Source organism: Dreissena polymorpha, chromosome 1 (genome assembly GCF_020536995.1).
Source record: "Dreissena polymorpha isolate Duluth1 chromosome 1, UMN_Dpol_1.0, whole genome shotgun sequence".
Lineage (NCBI taxonomy): Eukaryota > Metazoa > Mollusca > Bivalvia > Myida > Dreissenidae > Dreissena > Dreissena polymorpha.
The window spans coordinates 185,809,860-185,833,837 of record NC_068355.1 but is presented as its reverse complement, the minus strand read 5'-3'; the positions used below and the strand labels follow the sequence as shown (position 1 = coordinate 185,833,837).

At 36.3% G+C, this 23,978-nt stretch overlaps 1 protein-coding gene across 1 annotated transcript in view; it reads right to left on the bottom strand.

The window, feature by feature from the left end:
• Positions 1-9,475, bottom strand: part of LOC127864229 (uncharacterized) — a 108,842-nt gene extending 99,367 nt beyond the window's left edge. The window contains exon 1 of the mRNA XM_052403919.1: positions 9,016-9,475. The gene's annotated coding sequence lies outside the window, so the exon portion shown is untranslated. The remainder of the gene's footprint in view (positions 1-9,015) is intronic.
• Positions 9,476-23,978: the final 14,503 nt, after the last annotated feature.

Genomic DNA, 23,978 nt, shown 5'->3' with positions numbered 1-23,978 from the left:
CGACAATGATTGTGCAACTTATCAACAAACATGGGGCCTAGCAAAGGGAATGCTATTAATATCGTTGACCCGCCTGCCAAATACATGTCAAGTTGCTTAATTGTTGTACTCAAGGATTTTATTGGTACTAATCATGTTTTCAAAACTGTGCTCAAAGTTTAAGCAGTTCTAGTCAGTGTTTTGTTATTTCAAAGTGTTATATTTCATATTTTAAGTATGCAATGATACTCATTACTCAATTAATCAATTGACAAATGCTCATAGTTTCATACTATATAATGTCATGTCAAGTTGTCAGTATTACTTTTTTTCAATGAAATTCATATTCGCGAATAAATATTCGTATTCGCCACCCTGTATTCGTGATACGTATCGTATTCGTGACCTAGTGTATTCATTACAGCCCTAATCATCATCATCATTAGTATATGTTGTTTTGGGTACATATTGTTTCAATTTATTGAACATGCCTAAACCAATTTGGGTCATTTATTATCTGTCTTTCTAATAGCACGCACCAATTCCACAAAATATTAAAAACAATATTTGTACAAATATTCTTAACTTTCATTGATTGTGAAATCAAAATGTTTCTATATGTTATTGATCCAAAAGCATGAATAAATGGTTTTGACTGTAAAATCCTAGTATTTAGCATATGTGTTCAATCTTTAAATTCTGCTATTTCGATATGACAGAAGTGGTTGCATTTTATTTCATTAAGATGTATATGCTTGATCTTATAAAATTGTTAATTTTATTTTTAACTAGCAATATACATCACCAACGTTTTGTTAGTCACATATGGTGAAGACTGTCCCAGAGGTGGTTGTCACACACTGCTCATTATTCCTTATTATCAAATCAAAAGGTTATGTGACTTAATCAGTGACATCACAATTTGACCCCAAAGACAGGCCAAATTCAAGGTCAAAATGAGATCAGGTGTACATTGTGTTATAAATCTCATCCTGTCATACATGTATAACAATACTTTACAAAATTATAATTGCTGCTAGAAAGACAGACAGACAAACAAACAAATGAATGGACAGCAAATGGCAATATACCTCTCACACCAGGAAATGCCAGGAACAGAAATATATTGTCATAATAAGGGTTAACCAAGAAATTGGCACATGTGAAAAATGTAAATGCCCAATAAGGTAAATGTTAATATGAAAATAAAGTCAGATGTGTTGAGAGTGGTCAAAAACAACACCCATACAAGTATTAAATTTTTGTAGGACATGATTTTGATGCTACACTGTAACTCCAATATAAAGCGCTCCGTTATAACGCTGAATCCAATATAACGCGGAGGGTGCTTGGATCCCATTTTTTCTCCAACCTTCCATTTGATTTCTGATTCAATCTGTATTACGCAACTTCATGTATTTTCAGGCAATCGCAGTCTTGTTGATTGCTTTATTCAACCGTGCGTTGAACCGATTATATCGATAATCGCCTCGAGGTTAAACAACACCGACAGCTAATTGGTGTTAATCTGTTGTGTAATGTCAATAAAGGTGTGAAAAACTCGCGTGTCAGTGTTTATTACATGTATTCCTCATCAGAGCGGTTCATTGCGATAATTTCCATAAGTTATGTGCAAGCGGGATAGTTATACAATTCAAGTAATTCAAAACGATTGAAACATTCTTACTTTGATATGGTTGCAGTTTGACTATATGAAATGAGCGGCTGTGAAATATACTGCCTACTGTATAAAACGACTTCTTCTGTCATTTCATTATCATTCTAGTATTATGTCATTTAATCTTTCAGTTCGTGTATAAGAAATTAAATAATGCAGACGATTTATTTACATGCGAACGCAGTGTACCGGCAATTGTTAACAGAGTTTCACTTTCATTTTCGCGCGGTATCAGAAAGTCCCCGAGAAACACGTTTTTTGCATGCGTATGACGCAGTAAAACAATTTTTTGTACATGAGTCGTATTGCATTCAATCTAAATTTAAAGTCGCTCGTCCAATGAAAGCTCTGCCCCATAATGCACTGTACTCTTAACACTTCTGAAAATGGCATATATGCGTACGTTTGTGTTTACGAATTTCTTAAACATATATCGTCATTAATGTTCAAGATTATTATTTTTTAAGTGATGTTGCAATTTTATTGGATTATCGGATAAATGTGCACATAAGAAAAGCAGTATGTATACTGTTATCGATACGATTCGGTTTATATGCATGTATTTGCGTCAACACAGCATGGCAATATACATGACCTATATTAAAGGCTATTCTATACCTGTTTTTTTATAGCGCCCTGCAGTAAATGAGCTCAAAACCTATAACGCGGATCCGTTATAACGCTGTTTCGCGGCTTGGACCCCATTGACCGCGTTATATTGGAGTTACAGTGTAGTCAAAATTATTAAATTCGGTTGAACAATAATTTTGAACTTCTGAATGAGTTTAAGTGCCACAGTTGGTCAATGTTATAGTCAAAATAAGGACAGGTGATGTGTGTTGATATTGTTCATAGATAACATCCATGTAAGTATCAACACTTTGTAGGAATCTTAATTGGTGTCCGGTGAAATGCTTAATTTTTTGTTAAACAAGAGATTGGACCCTCTGAATAACTCTGAGCCAAAAGTATGCCAGTGTCAACAGCAACATGAAGTAGGGTTGATGTTGGTGTGTTGATAGTGTTCAAGGACAATATCTATGAAAGTATGGAAGATTTGTAGTAAACATTATTGATATAACCGGTTCATGCATATGAAATGTGTCATTTTGTGTTATCCGTGTAGAGATGGAAGGGTGGGTCAAGCAATATGTACCTCCAACATCAGTCAATGCCGGGGCATACAAAATATTTTAGGATTGTGTCTGCTCTTAAATATATTAATGTTAGTACAAGACACACTTTGGTGTCACTATTTTTATCAACGGAAATAACAATTGGTAAAGAGCAATAAGCAGAGCTTGTTTATAGAAGGGCATACTTGAATGATGAATGTGGAGAATAGATAGCTAAGTATTGCTATTAAGAATATCCTAGTTCATGCATACAACTACAACCAAATTAACCCATTTATGCCTAGTGGACTCTCCCATCCTAAATTGGATCAATTTATTTCCAAACTTAGGGATGTCTAGTATATTTATTTCTGTACTTAAAATATTTCTTACAGAAATTTCTTTTAGCAAACAGCGCAGACCCTGATGAGACGCCGCATAATGCGGCTTCTCATCTGGGTCTACGCTGTTTGCCAAGGCATTTTTTCTAGACGCTAGGCATAAATGGTTTAAAAACGATAAAAAGTTTACCACTTTACAGTCATATCAGATAATCGCTAAAAATTGTTCTATTTATTCGTAGCTCAGGGTTGATACAAACAGGGCAAGTTATCAGAAAACACAAGTGGGACTTCCACATTCATGCTTACAAGAAAAGCCTAGTAAGGCAAATATTAATCTAATAAAATTATCTACAACATAATATTTTTGCATATTTTAATACAATTACCTTAAGGATGTTTCTTATAGGTTGTTTATATTTGTACAGCAGAGAAGTTTGCCTAGCTGCTCCAGATGTATAATTTTGCTGTTACAAACAATAATCCAAATAGAAATTAAAAGATATAGAGTGTGGGTAAATGACATGAACTTAATTACAAAAATAAGATCTATGCCCTGCAATTTTGTTACCTTATAGCAATTACTGTAAAACGTTGTGTATAAGGCGCACTTTTTTACCCCCAAATTTTATTTTAAAAACTTGATACGCGTTATGCACAACTACAGCCATGCCAAGACATTTTTTCCCTGTAAGTTACCCAGTTACGGTAACTCGCATCATTCTGTTCCCCGTTGTTTTAACTGTAACTATATTAATAATTGTGTTATATTTACAATCTGAATATAGATGGACACACGTTATAAAGTTAACATTAATATTTTCTATCATTTTAAGGTACTTACAGAGCATTGAAATCAAATAAATTTGAAGAAGAAAATGAAAAACAAGGAAGCCATTTTCATTTAAATTTTATTGTTTTTTCCCACAATATTATACCCTACTGTACTAGGGTAACACAATTTATTTGGGGGCACTTGTCGATTTACAATAGTATGTCGGCAAGGTCTTTCCTGATATATTTATGATTATTTTTCTTGGTTTTTCTTGCTTTTCAAATGTGTTAATATAATTGATGTTGTGTTTGTTTACACGTTTTCATATGTCTTGTCAAGCTTGGGGTTGTGATTATCAAGCAATTTGCGTCACATGTCAAGTTTTGTGTAGCTGGGCTATAATCAAAACACACGAACCGGCAAACAGCTTCACACCTCCATTGTTTTTTTTATTGCCCACCATGTCAGTAATGGTGTTTGAGTTGTTAAAGTCTCCTGTCAATTATAGACACTCGAAAAGAACGCATGAGATCAGCAATGTAAATAAAACACGCAATTGTGAATTAGTCATGCGTGAATAACCCCGTGCAAATACCAATCAATAATGTCAGTGTCTTAGTTATACCAAGCACACTAATCCATCCGTTAAGTGTACTCCTCCACGATAAAATCGTGGACAGTTACTTCGGAGACTTCTGATGAAAACCTTGATGGTATCCTCGTGGAAAGTGTGCATTTCATGCATAATTCATTTAAATCGAACATTTATTTTTACGTGTTATATAATATAAAAAAACAACACACAAACAAGTTATATTGTTATCGTTATTGTCTTTAAAATAATTAATAATTGAAACAATACAAGAACGCGTGAGATCGGCAATGTAAATAAAACAATTTTCAGTTAGCCTACGGTACGGATTTTTCCCCCCCAATTTTTTTTGCTGCAAAAACTTTTTTCCCAATTTTTTTTGCTTAAAAAAGTACATGCGCGTTATACACAAATGCGCCTTATACACAACGTTTCACGGTAAGCAATTTACCAAAAGGAAGAAAAAAGGCTGCTAAATGAACGTAATATCAAATTTATACATCACTGTAAAAACTAATTTCTTTGTCAAGGTATGGATGGCCATGGTTTAAATGTAATATGCAGCAAACACATTGACCTGATTGTTGGTTTATCAGTGCCCCAGATAAGTTGCGTTTTTCACACTATTAAAATGTTTTAAAACCCAAAGAAATACAATATCATTCGTATTGAAAACGCAAACAATTTGACTTTCACGCAAATTTGTCAAATTTAATGCGTATGATACAATAGCTTCAATCATTTTTTGGTTTTTTCTCTATGGAATCATTATAGTAACGCGGCGAGGCTTGTATTCAGCAAGCGCCTGGATGACGGAGCAGGGAAACAGTCAAAGTTATTCAAACGCTCTGCGGACTATATTTCATAGTTTAATAAAGCGTCCGACCAAATTATTTTTGACGACATACATGCGTTTTCAATCTGACTAATTCTGTCGCTCATTGAGCATGTATTTGTAAAGCGCCTGCACTTTCAGTTTCTATTACGATGCAAAATAAAAATGTCTAAGAGAGGTCGAAAGACGTCCGTGATTGTTGCGACAAAATATCAGTCGATCGCAAAAAATTCTAACCAGGAAAGCAAGTGCCAATAAGCGCCGAAAGTTTAAAGTTTATGTTATTGACAGTTTCAAGGATTATAGATGTATGAAACATCAGTTTATTTAAGTTAATTATGATAATTTACAGTTAACAGTTTTATTGAATCAATACAAGTGTGCAGCTTCAACAGAAGTTAAGCAGCATTGATTTTAAGATATGCATTTTTAGAACTCATTTCACCCTATTTCAAGAATAAAATCACCCTATTATTCAAAATCAATGGGTGAAAACCCTATTTCCCAAATAATTATCTGGGGCACTGGTTTATGCAGCAAACACATTGACCTGATTCTGGTGTTGTGCAGCAAACACATTGACCTGATTGCTGTGTTATGCAGCAAACACATTGACCTGATTATTGTGTTATGCAGCAAACACATTGACCTGATTGTTGTATTATGCATCAAACATATTGACCTGCTTGTTGTGTTATGCAGTTATCACATTGACCTGATTGTTGTATTATGCAGTGAACACATTGACCTGATTGTTGTATTATGCATCAAACACATTGGCCTGATTGTATGATGCAGCAAACACATTGATCAGATTTTGTATTATGCAGCAAACACATTGGCTTGATTGTTGTATTATGCAAAGAACACATCAACCTGATTGTTGTATTATGCAGCAAACACATTGACCTGATTGTATAATGCAGAAAACACATTGATCTGATTGCTGTTTTATGCAGCAAACACTTTGATCTGATTGCTGTATTATGCAGCAAACACATTGATCTTGTTGTTGCATTACGCAGATAACACATTGACCTGATTGTTGTATCATGCAGTGAAGACATTAGCCTGATTGTATTATGCATCAAACATGTTTATCTGATTGTTGTTTTATGTAGCAAACACAATTTGACCTAATTCAGTTGTATTATGCAGCAAACACATTTGCCTGATTGGTGTATTATGCAGCAAACACATTTAGCTGATTGAGTTGTATTATGCAGCAAACATATTGACCTCAGCGCCCTCAATCAATCAAATCTGCCGCCGAATTTCGGCGGCAGTCCCCCACCTGAAAAGTATACTTTTTTTCCCCGTTTGGGGGAAAAATCCCCCCCCCCCCCAAAAAAAAAAAAAATTTTTTTTTTTTTTTTTTATTGAAAGATGGGTCTCATGATAATTATATCTCAATTCTATTTCAATTTAATCTTTTCAAACATACTACATTATGAAAAATGCAATGAAAAGAGTGCAAACATGTACAAATGAAATAATGAGAGAGTAAGTAAAAAAATCCCCCAAAAAGGGAAACACGGCGAAAATTCCCCCTCCTAAGGGCTGCGGACCCCTTCCCCCAAAGTAGTGTGAGGGCCCTGGACCTAATTTAGTTGCATAATGCAGCCAACAAATTGACCTGAGTGTTGCATTATGAAGCAAACACATTGGCCTTATTTAGTTGTATTATGCAGTGAACACATCAACCTGATTTAGTTGTATTATGCAGCAAACATATTCATGTGATTTAGTTGTATTATGCAGCAAACATATTCATGCGATTTAGTTGTTTTATGCAGCGAACACATCGACAGGACTTTGTTGTTTTATGCAGCTAACGCATTCACCTGTTTTCGTTGTATTATGCAGCGAACACATTGAACTGATTTAGTTTTATTATGCAGCAAACAAATTGACCTGATTTTCAAAATCTCAATTGCAATATACATTATTTCATTATCTTCAAGGCTGTCTGGTTAGTGCAGTGCTTGGTACATGCAATTCTCAGTTCTGCAACCTGTGTTCAATGCCAGTTCACAGGGCATGTGAGTTTAGTAGGTTTTCACCATACCAGACAGGTGCGTTTCCTCAGGACACTCCAGTTTCCCCCCCACAGCAAAAGACCATACCAAAATTATATAACTTTCGGTTTAATCAAACAAACTGGAAACTGCAGCTTTATATCAAAATTCATTTCCACTTTCTTGAGTCTAGCAATCAAATTAGGTCGGAGTGCTGGGACACACTCTGGGCCTTCACACACATTATCTATGATTATGATCATTCATTTTTTTATAACACCCCTACTTCAACTTAGGTAGATCACGTTTTAGGGGTTAAACAATGCATGATCATCAGCATGGTTCCCAGTATTTGACATTCCTGCCAATCCCTCTTAAAAGTCATATTTTTGTCTACCTTTAATCTCGATTCACATCACACATACCAGGGTGTAAACAAGAAACCGGGCAGACAGGTGAGGCTCCCCAAAGTTTTTTTTGTCACAATATTGCACTATATATTCAGATAAAAGGAAACATCTTGAGGGCACAGTAGTTGGTGGTTCAAGAATTGTTTAATAGAAAATTTCAAAGGGCCATTTCTGAGAAATAGCACGGACAAGAATTGCACTATATGTATAGTTAATGGAAAATTTCAAAGGGCCATAACTCTGTGAAAAATCATCCAACCAGAACCGGCTGATAATATGCACATCTCCTCTTGGTAGTGAAGCTTCCCATAAAGTTTCATTGAATTCCGGTCATTAATTGCTGAGAAATAGCCCGGACAACAACTGTGCACGGACGGTCGGACACACGGACGGACAGACAAAGCAGCAACTATATGCTCCCCCCACAATTTTTGGGGGGAGCATAATGACAGGATATATTACATATTCTAATCTGATGGGATATAGATCAAACATCATGGAATTTCACATTATTCAAGGATTGGCTACAATATTTTACCATTGGAAATGGACGTGAGATATCCAATAAATGACAGTCCAAGGGAGACAACTCAAAATTTAAAATTTGTACCAAACTTTTACCATTGGAAATGGAAGTGAGATATACCAGTAACGCAAGTCCAAGGGAGACAACTCAAAGTTAAAAATTGTACCAAACTTCTCTGTGTGTCCAGGAATTAAAAGTAAATTCACTTCATTGAATTTTAAAAGTTCTTAATGTCTTTATAAAACTGAGATACATACTGCATATACTTTCAGACATGAACTAAAGACGTGAACATGTCATAAACATGCTTTAATGTTAATTAATGAAAGTTATGGAAAACACATAATTTAAAATTATTTTACTTAATTGATACAAGTAATAAATAACAGGCTTGATAATGACTGGATAATTGCTTAGAACAACTTAATATTGACTGCAGTGAATAAATGTCTAAAATTACAATTTTAAACACAAATTGACAACAGTTAAACACACTGTGTGACACAGTATCAAATATGAATTTCTTCTTAATTGGGTTAGGACTGACACTTCAAGTTTTTTAAACTTCTTTCCTGTGGCTTCAATTAAGATGTCAAACAATTATACATGAAATGACAGGCAACACACACTTGACAACAGACAATGACTGACCAAAATAGCATTTGAACCTCAGATGAACACGCAATCTGTGATTGAGCTGCATGCCTCTAAGGCTGCGGCTGTTATATATATCAATGTAATCTTACCTGACACGACTTGGCTTGTGATTCTTGACTTGACAACTATCCGAGGCACAGTCACTTCCACCCAAACAGGAGGGAGGTCAGTTCAGGTCCAGTGTATGGCTTGAATTTTATTTCTGCTGATCACTAGACAACCACTTTCACTTCCAACTCAACATGAGGGAGGTCAGTACATGTCCAGGGTTTGGCTTGAGTTCTATTTTTGCTGCTCCCTAGACAACAACTGTCACTTCCAACTCAACAGAGGAGAGGTCAGTACAGGTCCAGTGTTTGGCTTGAATTCTGTTTCTGCTGCTCACTAGATAACTATCCCAACCACTGTCACTTCCACCTAAAAAGGAGGGGGCCAGTATAGTGTCATGTGTTTAGCTTGAGTAACATTTCAGCTGCTCACAATATAACTGTTCCAACAACTGTCGCTTCCACCTAGACAGGAGGGAGGTCTGTGAATGTCCAAGTTGGACTCAGGTTCTATTTCTCTTGCGTAAAATGCTTTAGCCCCCTGCTTGCCAAAGTTTCCTCTGTACATCAACTGTGTATTCAAAACAGAAACATAATTTGCTCATTAATTATTTCCCAAAAAGGTAAACACAACTCTGTTAATACATATTATTAATGCCTTAATACCTGTTCAGCCATCAAACACCTTATCAGATTCTCAAATTATGAATAAAAAACCATCTAATTGAAATCAACTAACCAAAATTGCTACCTGATTTAATTGTTTGGGAGGGTGCGGGGAGTGCTGCTATCATTGCCACCAATATATTTTAATGTTTAATTAAAGGTTAATTTTAATGTGTTATTAAAGGTTTATTATATCTTATTATAAATCTGAAATCAAATAATATTTATCTCAATCACATACAATGTACATGTAGGTTGCTATGTCTGTTTTACAATGTACATCAAGGATACAGGATGTAGAAGTAAAGACAAGTGAAAAATTGCCATGTTTTAAGAATGAAACAAGATGTGTTTGTGAAACACAATGTCCCCCTATATGAAGTTTGACCTTGAATGATGACCTTGACCTTGAAGGATGACCTTGACCCTTCACCACTCAAAATGTGCAGCTCCATGAGCTACACATGCATGTAAAATATAAAATTGCTAGCTTCAATATTGCAGAAGTTACATTACATGAGCAATTTTGACCCATATATTTGACCTAGAAGGATGACCTTGACCTTGACCTTTCACCATTCAAAATGTGCAGCTCCATGAGATACACATGCATGCCAAATATCAAGTTGCTATCTTCAATATTGCAAAAGTATTCATAAAATAAGCGATTTGGGAAACATATATTTGACCTCTGACCTTAAAGGATGACCTTGACCTTGACCTTTCACCACTCAAAATGTGCAGCTCCATAAGTTACACATACATACCAAATATCAAGTTGCTATCTTCAATATTGCAAAAGTATTCATAAAATAAGCGATTTGGGCCATATATATTTGACCTCTGACCTTGAAGGATGACCTTGACCTTTTACCACTCAAAACGTGCAGCTCCATGAGATACACATGCATGCCAAATATCAAGTTGCTATCTTCAATATTGCAAAAGTATTCATAAAATGAGCGATTTTGGCCACATATATTTGACCTCTGACCTTGAAGGATGACCTTGACCTTGACCTTTCACGACTCAAATGTGCAGCTCCATGAGATACACATGCATGCCAAATATCAAGTTGCTATATTCAATATAGCAAAAGTTATTGCAAAATGTTAAAGTTGGCGCAAACCAACCAACCAACCAACCAACAGACCAACCAACCAACAGACCAACAGACAGGGCAAAAACAATATGTCCCCCACTACTATAGTGGGGGACATAAAAAATGCAGCTTTAAGAAAATACTTGTGTTTTGTGTGTCCTTGGCTATTACAGAGCCATATAAATATTGCATTTATCAGTGGCCCTATTGCTTTTGAGATAATTCACTTTGTTTCTTTTCATACTTTATGTCTAGAGCATAATTATGAAAAGTTAGTGTACATAGCTTGCTTTGCAATATATTCACCCTTGTCATAAGCTATCCAATGTCAGACAGCACATATGATTTGCTGAGTTTTATTAAAATAATATTTGTTCAGATAAGAAACAAAAATAAAATGCTTAAAGTTAAGAAAGACACTGTTGGCAAGAGAAAAAAAATTGCCAGGGTTTTTTTTAGGGAAAGGGGAAGACGCTGGACGCTGGGTGAAAGGGGAAAATAGAGTGCAAAGAGACATATTTGAGGGAAAAATAAAAACTGTTTTAATCAATGTCTATAACTCATCTACTCTGATTTCAGGCAGGTGTTTTGGGGGGTTGTGGGGTATGGGGCCTTTAGCCCTTATGTGGGGGAAATTTTACGCACAATTTTCTACTTTGGGGAGAAAATACTTACTCTCTCATTATAACATTTGTACATGTTTGCACTATATTCATTGCTTTTTTTCATAATTTAGTACGTTTAACAAGATTAACTTAAAATAGAATTGAGATATTATAATCACGAGACACATCTTTCTATTAAAAAAAAAAATTGAAGGGGGAATTTTTTAGACCGGAAAGGGGAAAAGAACAGCCTAGTTTGGTGGGGGAAGACGCCTATATTCGGCGTCTGTAATATAAGGTAAAAAAAACCATGATTGCTGATTAAAAATCAGTGAAACTGAGTGGTTGAACATTTAATTGATACAAAAAAAGTGAAATATAATTTCTACTTAAAGCCCAAGTCTCACTATTGCCGGTAGAGCCCCAGTCCATCCCGGTTTGCTAATGCCGGTTGACCGGCGAGAACCGGGATGATGCGTAGAAATTTGTTTATGCGGTCACACTATTTCCCAACGCTGCCCTGGTTGAAGCCGGTCAACAACACGGCAGAGTCCCGGTCAACCCCGGACTAGCTACGGTTTATCCCGGTGAAGCCCCGGCAGAGCCACAGTTGTCGCTGTTAATGCCCAGGTGGAGCCCCGGTGAAAGCTGGCAGTGTCCCGCCAGAGCCCCAATATACCGTAACTCCACAGGCACTCACAGGGGCTATACTGGCATCAGACCCCAGCAGAGCTACAGTTTAACCCCAGTCATCGCTGGTAATGCCCAGGCGGAGCCCCGGTGAATGCCGGCGGAGCCCCAGTGAATGCCGGCGGCGTCCCAGCAGCATTAGTCTATACTGATGTTAAAGTCAGAGACTTGTTGACACCGTGTAAACTGTAAGGGTAACAAGTAATGCATCAACAACCAAGTACGGGTCAATAGCGCTGTCTTAATAACTACCTAATTCATGGGTAAAAAGTATTGCTTGCAAATTTATTTTTATTTATTTTAATCAATTATTTTCTTGTATATTTCAACTTTGTTTATGGCGTCAAAAAGATAAAAGTTTTCTAAGGGAATTTTTTTTCATAAAATTATATTCTTAGTGGGATAGGTATCATCAATATTCCAAAAATGTTCATGTCATATAACTGTGATTGCAAATTTTATTCGATATAAACTGAATCTCATTATATACCATTTCATCATGTTTTCTATGCTTTCAGAACGTCTAAAAAGACATTTTGTTGTTTTTTGTGTGTCTAATTTATCTCTATAACTTAAAAAGGATAAACAGAGCACACACAAACCTTGCTTAAAGGGGCCGTCCAACAGATTTTGGCATGTCTAGAAACATGTCATTAAATGCTTTATATTAATAAATTTAAACATTTGACCTAAACATCTCCAGTAAAAAAACAATACAATTTAAAAAAAGGAAAAAAAGTAACCCTCAACAGGGCTTGAACCACTGACCCCTGGAGTCCTGGAGTAAAAAGTCTCCCACCTAAACCACTAGACCATCCATGCTCATGCTTAGACCAGATGTATTTTTTACCTATATAAGCAATCCTTGTAGTTTCCCAAAATATAACTACAACAACAAAACTTTCCAAATTATTCAATCATTTTGCGTCACATGACGCTTTATAATTTTCAGGTTTTCAAATCGTCAAAAGATGCATATAATGGATATTTAAGAGCATGGTAAATTGTCAGTATTACTATTTCCTCAAAAAGATCATAACAAGGGTTGTTTTGTAAAACATGCATGCCCCCCATATGGGCTGTCATTTGTAGTGGCAGCCAGTGTGTGAATACGTTTTTAGTCACTGTGACCTCAACCTTTGACCTAGTGACATGAAAATCAATAGGGGTCATCTGCCAGTCATGATCAATGTACCTATGAAGTTCCATGATCCTAGGCCTAATAATTCTTGAGTTATCATCAGGAATCCATTTTACTGTTTCGAGTAACTGTGACCTTGACCTTTGACCTAGTGACCTGAAAATCAATAGGGGTCATCAGCCAGTCATGATCAATGTACCTATGAAGTTTCATGATCCTAGGCCTAAGCATTCTTGAGTTATCATCCGGAAACCATCTAGTGGATGGACTGACGGACGGACAGACCGACCGACATGTGCAAAACAATATACCCCCTCTTCTTCGAGGGGGGGCATAACAAAAACGAAAATTTGCGAATCTGAAAGAACTTTTTTAAAATTTTGTCAATTTACCAATATGTTGAACGGCCCCTTTATATACATATTTTTCATGTGACGTCACACATCCAGGTACTTTTTACACCGCCGCCATTTTGTTTGGCAAACAAACGCACTTACGCTTGACCTACAACAGATGACGAATTCATCTATTTTTAGTAAAATATGGGTGTGTCATGTTGGGTTAAAGGTTGCTGCAATGGAGCAGATAATTCAGTAAGACGAGATTTCTATTCAATTCCAACTGTTAGAGAAAATGAAGGCGATTTCACGAAAACTTTGAGCGAAGATCGGCGACGACTGTGGCTGGCAAATATCAACCGGAAAGATGCGCCGACAAAATACTCGAAAATCTGCTCCGATCATTTCATAAACGGTAATTGAAATGGATATATTGATGTTCTACTTTACAAGTTAAAGCCTGCGCTTTCTATTTATAGATATGTTAGGCTGTTATTGTTATTGTTAGGCTGGCTCAGACCTCATGCAGCGGTAAAGTGCAGTCAATGCATATTTCTTTGCATAGATCAGATTCTGAACAAGTGTACATTTTTCTATGACAATGCACTAAGAATATTAACATCTCGTATGCTTATTTGATAGTTCAATTTTAATGACACTCTGTTTTTCAGGCAAACCGTCTAGTATGTATGAAAGATCCAATCCTGATTGGGCCCCAACACTTCTTCTTGGAGAAGACCTGACACCAAGTAAATCTTTGAAGAAAGAGAAGAAGATAGAAACTAACAAAAAAAGGTACACTATACATGTATGATAAATGTGGTTTGATCTGAAAATGCATGAAAAATGACTACCCAATCTGCTATCTGGATTTGATGGGTTCAAACTGGCATTGTACAAGAGTCAGTGAGTCTCAGTGTTGGTAAGTTGGTCTGTCTCTATACTAAGTACATGTTATTTGTAGTATGCTGTTTAATTTCAGATACCAGAGGAAGTTGGATAGGGATGAGGTTCAAGAGAAGCACCATGTGGCCAGAGCACTTATTGAGTTACAGTCTGAATCGCCTGAGATTCATGAAATATTCACAGCCGTGCCACTTGCCTCTGAGAGTACTTCCAAGCCCCCTAATCACTCTGTCGAAAGTGAACTTCTGGAGAGCCCATCTACTCTATGAGTAACACAGAGTCAGGTAGATAGTGAAATACAAAGACTGATCTCTGAGAACATGCAGCTGAAAGCTGAATTGCAAGCACATCAGCTGTCAAAGGAAAGTTTTGAACATGACAATGAAAAGGTTAAATACTATACAGGTCTGCCGAACTTCCGCGTCCTTGTGATAGTGCTCAACATAGTAACTCCATTCATCTGTACAAAAAATATAGGCTTGGGGATATTTTAATGACATTGATGCGCCTTAAACTCAATATGCCGGTGCAAGACTTAGCTTACAGGTTTGGTGTCTCCACATCAACAGTGTCTAGGATTTTTCTAGTCATGATACACATTCTGTACATCAGACTGAAACACTTGATTTACTGGCCAGAGAGAGAGGAGTTACAGAAGACAATGCCAATGGAATTCAGAACACACTTCTCCAAAAAAACTGCTGTCATAATTGACTGTTTTGAAATATTTATTCAAAGACCTAAAGGACTTATAGCAAGAGCTCAGACTTGGAGCAATAACAAACATAACAATACTGTTAAATTCTTGATTGGAATAACACCCCAAGGATCTATTTCATTTCTTTCTTCAGGGTGGGGCGGCAGGGCCTCTGAAAAGTCTATAACTGAAGGTTGTGGTATTTTAGGCAAGCTTCTGCCAGGTGATTTAGTTTTAGCAGATCGTGATTTTGACATTGCAGACAGTGTCGGTGTTCATTGTGCGGAAATAAATATACCAGCATTTATGCGTGGTAAGGCCCAGTTGTCAGCCATAGATGTTGAAACAACTCGGAAAATTGCGCATGTGAGAATCCATGTTGAAAAAGTCATAGGTCTTGTCCGCAGCAAATATACCATCTTGCAAGATAAACTTCCCATAGACTACTTCATGAACCAAAACGGAAGTGTTCCCGCAATTGATGAAATAGCTACTGTTTGTTGTGCGTTAACCAACATGAATGAATCTGTAGTTGGGTTCAATTAATAAGTTTTTTATGAAGGTAACTGTCAAAACAACATGAAAGTGACATCTAAAGGATCATATGAAATGTATGTGCTACCTGATATATATTACTGTCTAGATATCATAAGAAAAAGTCTAAAGTGACAGAAGATTATGCTTCGTCTTTATATTGCATTTCGATTTAAACGTGTATATATTGTATAATTTTGAATGAATGCAAAAATAATTTTTAAATAACACCATCTTGAAATGCCAGGCTTGGTTATGCGGCGACCTGAATCAGTTTTACATACTAGTGGTAACATATTCAAAGAATGATTATGTAATGTATATTTATTTATTTCTGTCACTTAATAAAATATATAAACACAATTTTTCTTTTTTGTGCAGTGCTTGAGACATTTCAGAACTTTATGAGTCACATCACAGGAAAATGGACCTTAAGGTGATTGTGACCAGTTTTGATCCAGATCAGCCTGTGCATTGCTTTATTGACTGAATAACAAACAGATTGGATCTGTGATTTTTTTTATTGACTGAATGGCGAACAGTTTGGATTCTGCTCAGACTAGTAGCGAGACTACGCTTTTAAGTGGAGGCAGATCTGGTTTCGAATCCAAATCGGTCACAATCGCCGTAAGCAACTAATTTTATATGAATGGACGCATACTTTACAAGTAACACCAACAACATAAAATATTCAAGATTTATTTAACATCAAACATGCAAACCATAAGCTGATAGCACTAAGGCAAACAGTAGCACATGCTATATGAAAGGAATAATATATTAGACGACAGCCACATCGAATTGATAACAAGATACTCGCTCTAATTTATTCAGAAAAGGAAAACAGAATGTTCTTATGCATGTATATAGTATTTGTTTGCTTGCTTCTGTTCATATATGTTGCTTAATTTCGATAGAATTTCTGGCATCTGTAGCGGAGGATAAATCTTGTTGATGGCATAAATATAAAAATTATAAAAACTAAATTTCTTTTTTTTTTTTGCTTGCTTCAGAAAAAAATACATATTTGTTTAAAAAAACAACAAGTAAACAATTTGATGTGGCCTTAGCTTTGCAAGAAAAGCACATTTAATTAATGAAGAGACAGGCATACATGTGCATAGCATGATGATACAGTGTCACAGGAAAAGCACATTTAATTAATGAAGAGACAGGCATACATGTGCATAGCATGATGATACAGTGTCACAGGAAAAGCACATTTAATTAATGAAGAGACAGGCATACATGTGCATAGCATGATGATACAGTGTCACAGGAAAAGCACATTTAATTAATGATGAGACAGGCATACATGTGCATAGCATGATGATACAGTGTCACAGGAAAAGCACATTTAATTAATGAAGAGACAGGCATACATGTGCATAGCATGATGATACAGTGTCACAGGAAAAGCACATTTAATTAATGATGAGACAGGCATACATGTGCATAGCATGATGATACAGTGTCACAGGAAAAGCACATTTAATTAATGATGAGACAGGCATACATGTGCATAGCATGATGATACAGTGTCACAGGAAAAGAGACCTTGTGGCAAATGCGACCAGTTTTGATCCATATCAGCCTGCTTATAAAAACACAGTCTTATAAAAATCCAGACTATTGGATTAACATCTTTGTTTTACTGACTGAATAGCAAACAGTTTGGATCCTGATCAGACTGCACTTTCAAGATATCATACCAGTTATTACATGCATAAATAACACATACCAAATATTTGTTATATCACAGTTATCATGAAGTGGGAAGCAACTAAAACTGATTAAAACTTAAGCTGTTAATTAGTATAAAGTCAATGCATACATGTATAAATGAAAGAAAAACTTTATAGTAGTGGTTTGTAAATTATTCTAATAATGTACAATCTTTTTAGCTTAAAAATGTTCAGAAGTAAAAGAATAAGTATAATACATTACTGATTTAATAATAATTCTTAAATTTAAAACCTGATTTAATGACTACCTGAAACACAGTTATTTTTATAATTTACATTCTTTCATGAAAATTATAAAAAGGAAAGATATATTATTTAAGTATCAAAGAAACAATTTATAATACTACAATGCATATTTTATGCCCCATTTATTTTCATAAAGAAATATTGTCTGAATGTCAAACATCAAGGAAACAGACCAGATGCTGTGTTTCATTACGTCTGGTCTGCTTCCGAGATGTTTTCAGAAATATCAATGCCATGGTCATCCTCAACAAAAACTTGTATCTGTATCAATCACAGTTAAGTATCACAAGTGGATATTACTTCCACATCTTATGTCTGCATGATGGACAGTAATATGAGGGTTTGGGTTTTCTTTTGATTGAAATGCATTTAAAATGCAGGAAACCATGTGGACAGTTTTCATTTGCACATTTCACAGTACATTCAGTGTTTTTATCTGCAATATCACCACAAACACAACGTAATTCTTGAGAAGCTCCGTCGAACTGACTGATGTCCTCGTCACTTTTTACAGAGGAATTACACATGGATTGGGTACTTATTTTCACCGGGGAAAGGGGCTGAGCAGCTTTGGGATGTTGATTAGCACTTTGCGGACCATTTGGGCACACATCACTGAACAATATTCCTGTCCGCGGAGTTTGCTTATGCAGCCTTTCTCTGGAAATCAGACTTCCTGTCAGTTCAGGTAAAACAGCATGAGTGAAAAAGGCCTGTGATTTTTCTACAATTTCATCACCCAGTTTAATATCGGGTTCAATCCTTTGAACAAATATATCCAATGGAGACCATACAACAAAATCACAATAATCAAGGAGCTGTGTCTGCACTTGGTACGCGTACTTGTGACTGTCTTTAAGCTTGCCATCACATAGATATAGAATATTAGCAAGGCCATGGTCCTTTGCAGTAAAAGGGCACTTTATTTCAACCAGACCTTCACCACAACAATCACATTTCACAAAACCATCCGGGCTTGCACCAATGTAAGGGTACTCTGAGTTGATACACAGTCCACATCTTGTTATGGTAAAGTTCTCGTGTTTTGTCCTCATTCGTTTTTCATATTCCTTCAGAGCAATGTTTTCCTGTTTAATCCCATAGTCAGTGGCTTTCGATCTGAAGCGCTTGGTACTGCATACAGCCAAGACAGTTGATAAGGCAGGATTCTCGCTGCTTGTTGTACACAAAGATTTCATGATGGAAGCAGTTATTCTTCCTAACCGAAAGCGAAACCACTTTTTACATTTGCTCTGGTATCGAGTGAGCCTTTCGGCATTTATTGCCTGCTCTTCAGTCACGGTTAAAGTTCTACTGAGCTCAATACAGTGCGCTCTCAGAGCTTCCGGGGACATATCTAAATACCTGTCATCCCATAGATCCACAAGGGGCTGAGGTAGATTTCCATCTTGAAGAATGTGCGGCATAAATTCATCCTGGAATCCAGACGAGACAGTTAGAACCGACGAATGTGTGTTTGCGGCATGCAAATCTCGCAACAACTCCCACCTTTCTAGTGCGGTCGGTTCAGGTACATATGGCAATTTCAAAGGTTGTCGCTCTTGTTGAACGTCCTCACCTGAAATACAACAGTGCCCATCAATAAAAAAATGTACAAAGATATTCAATTGTACAATGAAACACATATGTGCCATGTCACAGCCCACATAAGAAAAAGGACCTCAATATAATTGTGACCAGTCTAGATCCAGATAACACATGCTTTCAAAAAAGATCTAAACTTCTTGTTTAACATCCTGAGAATTAATAACTTGAATAGCAAACAGTCACGATTCTGATCAGACTGCGCATTCTAGTGCAGGCTGACCTGGGTCTGAACTGATCGCGATTGCCTATGGTGCCTTTACCAGTGAGGCGGCTCATAATTATATATTATATACATATACAAAGTTATGCGCTAGTTTTGGTACAAGGCCAAAGCAGGGGCGTGTCACTGCAGCCCCCTGAAACACATAACTTTTAAAGAAAGAAAGTTACGTCTCTTATCAGCCCATTATTATATGGGCCACTAAAGTGAAAGTGTTCCTTACAGTCTCTTAGTTAAATAAGCCTTGCTAAAGGTGTATAACGCCACTCATAATTAGTATATATACATACCATTAATAACACTGTCAAGACGCCTTTTTTTGGTTGACACAGACGTTAAATCGATATCCCAAATTTCAGCATAGGGCACCTTGTCGACTGCTTTATGCATGGACCAGTAAGCCTTTTCCTGTGTCACAGTTCTGCGGGACATGAGGCGATGTATAGCCTCTATGTGTAAAAGCAAGGCTCCGACATGGCTACATGTCTCCCTGAGACCAGCCTTGCAGTCGCAATGTGCTGCCTCTACCATACCATCTTTATTGGCTATGACCCAGGGATGAAGTGGTGTTGCATTCATCTGCTGGGAGTGTCAAACCTAAGTGAGATTGAAATGAATGTATATAATAATAACTCATAACCTATAATAATATACAGAAAAAGAACACCAAGAGGTAAACAGAAACTGATCCCCATATATATTTCATTGGTTTCAGTATACCTTCACAATTAATGTATTCTGTAAGAAATTAAATTAAAAGATAAAGAAGCTTTTATTAATGAAACAAACAAATAACAAATAAGAATAAAGATTAGGTTTGATTAGCTGTACAGTTACAGCTATAAATGTATTGCGACATACATGGTATTTGCTTGTGAGCCACTAGTATAATATTGGTATGCCTTGGCCAGGGACCAATCCCACAACCTTTATCCTGCATATGAAGCGGACACTATACTACCGGGCCATCAAGGCACTGGTATATTTCCTGGACCCCTCAAGCTATTATCTTTTCCCATTTAATTCCTTTTATGTAATGACTAAATATGCGATTTTCCAGGTTAAAACTATTTACTTAAATTTTGACAAATTCATATTTTTATTTGATGCTAGATCTAGATATATTAACACGACAATTGTATAGAGTTTACTTACCTTTGCAGTCACCAAAACCAGTGCTCCAGATAACATGCGTATATGCGTAAAAACGAATTGAATTTCTTAAATAACGATTTAGATTTAAAATCTTTGCGTAAAGTTAAGCATTGAAAAAATAAAACACGAATTTGAAATTTTCAAACGTGCGTAAAACTTTCAGTAGCAAATTATATACGGTAAACATTTCATCCCGGTTCTGACTCGTCTAGACGCTCAATTGAAACTACAACTTTAAGTCAACGCCACTCAAGCGTTTGCTGTGCGGAGGAGCCACACCTAAGAACGGTCGAAAGGCCAAACGGTCTCGATTCTGTTCTCCTAGTATTGCAGGCGAGTCATTACTGTTTATTGTACCTTTTTAATTACACTTATCGTAATTTTTATACTCAAGTAATATACTGTATACCTATTCAATATGTCATGAAAATTAAATGTTCAATATAGTTTTTGATATGACTTTAACGGCGACCAAAAGGTCATTATGACCTAAGCCGAAGTGTCAGTGACCATTTTACATAAAAAAATCAAAATGGCCAACCGAAGTGATGTATCGAAGCGTGGAAGGCAAAAAAAAAGCCATTTCAGTGTCTAAAGTCCATGCTGCATGCATTCTTTCAATTAGAATCAAATACTCAAAGCATGGTTTCGTCAATAATTGATCAACTTGTAAGCTCTGGCGTAAATGACTGTGAATCTAAAGCACAAAAAAACATTGAGGTTTAGACCGGAAAAAGCTGTCCGATTATGCGAAAGCAAGAAATGGAGAAGGAAAGCCAGGATTTACCAAGACTATAAACCAGAATGTTGAATTGTTGATGTGTCAAAAACAATGAATAATCAAGAGCACCGCCTTGCGGGTGCAGACCGCTCATCTATTTTTTTTTTGAAGGTGAAGGGACTCTCATTTTCAATCACAAAGGAGGGAGGGGTGGAGTGAAGAGGGGTGCATTGTGTGGGGGTGTGCACATTTATTACATTATCTTCCAAAAATGCGAAAAAAAGGGAAAAAAAATCAGGGGGTGGGGGTGGGGGGGTGGGGGTGGGGATTCTTGGGTGCGATGGTTGGACGGTATTTCAAACATAAAATAATAAAAATAAATATTTGTGTTTTTTAACCTTTTCAAAAAAAAATGTGTGGGTGAGGTGGGGGGTATAGTTTGAGGGTGTGGTGGTCATTTGTGAGATGATCTTAAAAAAAAAAAAAAAAAAAAATAGGGGGGCGGGATTCGGGGGGGGGGGAGGGGGGGGGCACGGGCGATGGTTTGGGTGGAGTCTATTGTGGTATGTCAGGTAAAAGTAGTTTTGTCAAAGTATCAATGAAATCTAATCATAAATAAAGAAGTTATGGCAATTTTAGCAAAATTTAATAATTTGAGAGTCAAGGTCATTCAAAGGTCAAGGTAAAATTCAACTTGCCAGGTACAGTAACCTCATGATAGCATGAAAGTATTTGAAGTTTGAAAGCAATAGCCTTGATACTTAAGAGGTAAAGTGGATCGAAACACAAAATTTAACCATATATTCAAAGTTACTAAGTCAAAAAAGGGCCATAATTCCGTAAAAATGACAACTAGAGTTATGCAACTTGTCCTTTTACTGTAACCTTATGATAGTTTGCGAGTGTTCCAAGTATGAAAGCAATATCTATGATACTTTAGGGGTAAAGTGGACCAAAACACAAAACTTAACCAAACTTTCAAATTTCTAAGTACGGGTATAAAGGGCCCATAATTCCGTCCAAATGCCAGTCAGAGTTACATAACTTTGCCTGCACAGTCCCCTTACGATAGTTAATAAGTGTTGCAAGTATGAAAGCAATAGCTTTGATACTGTAGGAATAAAGTGGACCTAAACACAAAACATAACCAAATTTTCAATTTTCTAAGTATAAAAAGGGCACATAATTCTGTCAAAATGCCAGTCAGAGTTACATTACTTTGCCTGCACAGTCCCCTTATGATAGTTAGTAAGTGTTGCAAGTATGAAAGCAATAGCTTTGATACTTAAGGAATAAAATGGACCTAAACACAAAACTTAACCAAAATTTTCAATTTTCTAAGTATAAAAAGGGCACATAATTCTGTCAAAATGCATGCCAGAGTTATCTAACTTTGCCTGCCCAGTCCCCTCATGATAGTAAGTAAGTGTACCAAGTTTGAATGCAATAGCATTGATACTTTCTGAAAAAAGTGGACCTAAACGCAAAACTTAACCAAAATTTTCAATTTTCTAAGTATAAAAAGGGCACATAATTCAGTCAAAATGCACGCCAGATTTATCTAACTTTGCCTGCCCAGTCCCCTCATGATAGTTAGTAAGTGTACCAAGTTTGAATGCAACAGCATTGATACTTTCTGAGAAAAGTGGACCTAAACGCAAAACTTAACCGGACGCCGACGCAGACGCCGACACCGCACCAAGGTGATAACAATAGCTCATAATTTTTTTTCAAAAAATAGATGAGCTAAAAATAATTTGGTAACATATTGTTAAGAATTAATTTTATAAATAGGGGGTAAAATAAGAATTAATTTTTAATATAGGGAGTAAATAAGAATTTGACCAAATTATTATCTGGAGCTCTGACCAAAACATTGTCATTTACAGTCATGCTCTGTACGTCACGAACCCAACCACAGCTCAACTGGTTGATTGCTTCCATTGATTTGTACGCTTTCAGCTGCTCAAATGTATATGCACTTTTAGTGATAATTGAATAATTCACAATGTCAATGTATGTGACTGATGGCAGACATTTATTGTCACTGACGAGATCACCCTTACTCAAAGCGTACGGGTCTCTTCCGCCTATCAAGGATGTTTTTTCCTCGTATCTTTTCCTTTCCTTTCCTTCTATGTGATCCTTGTACAAGTTTTATGATTGCTTATCTGCCATTTTAGCATTAAATAAGTTCTACTTAGTCAGTTTTTTTCTAGAAAGACGACAATTCACGAAAATTAATCAGATGTAGATGTAGAAAGCGCTATCGATTGTGTGTATTTGCCAAACAAAATGGCGGACATTTCCTGTTAGCGCGCACCTGTTATTATCTCGGGAACTATGTATAGGTTATATTACACTGAATCCATTTCCCATTGGGTCCCATTATAAAACTGGCAACTTTCAAAGCATTTTTCTTGTTTCTCCTATACATCAAATTTTGCAAGACCGGTATCATTTTAAAGATAAATCTGTACTCTTTCAATAAATGCAGTCAAAAATATATGGTCTCGCAACTTCTAAGAAAGTAATATTTGCCCAAAGGCAAGCACCCTCGGAAAACAGAGTTTCGAAAGTGAAATTTCGACAAAATCCCCGCATTCAATAAATGCACCCCAAACAATTATC